Source organism: Octopus bimaculoides, chromosome 5, assembly GCF_001194135.2.
Source record: "Octopus bimaculoides isolate UCB-OBI-ISO-001 chromosome 5, ASM119413v2, whole genome shotgun sequence".
NCBI lineage: Eukaryota > Metazoa > Mollusca > Cephalopoda > Octopoda > Octopodidae > Octopus > Octopus bimaculoides.
The window spans coordinates 74622137-74623589 of NC_068985.1; positions in this window are offsets into that span (position 1 = coordinate 74622137).

Below are 1453 nucleotides of genomic sequence, written 5' to 3' on the forward strand. Positions count from 1 at the left end.
TGATTCCGATTCCTACGTGGTGCATAAATTATATTTCACTGATTCACAGAACCTATGGCATTTGGCGTCGTACCGCTAACATCACATATTGCAAGTAGTTTCAGGTAAGGTTAACCAACAGAGAGAAGCAAAGAATAGCAATCATAAGTATCAGGCCATCCCATAAGTTCTGTCCGATTTTAACTTTTATAAAATTGAATGAAATTTAATAGTATTTTAGAATGTCTAATGGAATTTAAATTATTTTTATGCATTTGTATACATTTAAACTAATTAAATATTATTTTACAGAATAATAGAATTAAAATTTCTTTGACTAAAACCCTTTCTAACATGGAAGTATCGAAAGGACATTGGAGGCACATAATGCTTTAGGAGTACAAACAAGGAAACTCGGCAGCCGGAGGAACTAGAAACATACACTCAGTTTATGGGAATGAATGCTTGAATGAAAGAAGTTGCAGAAAATGTTTTGCAAAATTCAGAAGTGGAGGTTTCAGCCTTGAAGATGAAGATCGAACAGAACGTCCAGTTGAGTTCGATGATAAGCTCCTTGAGGCATTACTTGAAGAAAATCCTGCCATATCAGTTGAAGAATTGCCAATAAAGCTTAGTTCAAACCATACAACTGTTCATCGTCATCTTCAACGAAGTGGAAAAGTTCCTAAACTTGGAAAATGGGTGCCTCATGAATTGTCCGAAAGCAAACGCAAATCCCGAGTTGATATCTGCTCTTCTCTTCATTCTCGCAAATTCATTTCATCCTTTTTGGGTAGACTAGTGACTGGTGACGAAAAATGGATCTCCTATCGAAATGTTAAACGTCGTAAAAAGTGGCTTGGTAAAAGGGGAAAAGCTCAACCACAACCGAGAAGGGAACTTCATGGAAAATAAGTTCTCTCTATCTGGTGGGATTGCAAAGGAATAATTCACTTTGAATTGTTACCATCTAATGCAACAATCAATGCTCAAGTCTACTGTCAGCAATTAGAGTGTTTGAACCAAGCTTTGAAGAAAAAAAGACCCGCTTAGTGAATCGAAAAGGAGTCATGTTTCTTCAGGACAAGGTGTGACACTACACTGCAAAGATCACATCACAGAAGATCGAAGAGATTGGTTGAAAAAAAATTGCCCATCCACCTTATTCTTCTGATCTTGCTCCTTCAGACTACCATTTGTTTCGTAGTTTACAGAATTATTTGGGGGACATAACTTTCCCAAGCCAGGAGGATGTCGAAACTGACATTTCAGAGTTCTTCACTTTGAAACCCAAAGAGTTTTATATTGATGGATTAAAAATCTTGTAAATAGATGAAAGGAAGTGATAGATAATCAGGGGAAGTACATTGATAATTAAATTTCAATTAAATATAACATTTGATCACTTGTTTTCTTTATTCAAAATTCGGACAGAATTTCTTGGATGACCTGATATAAAAGTGCGTGCATATAT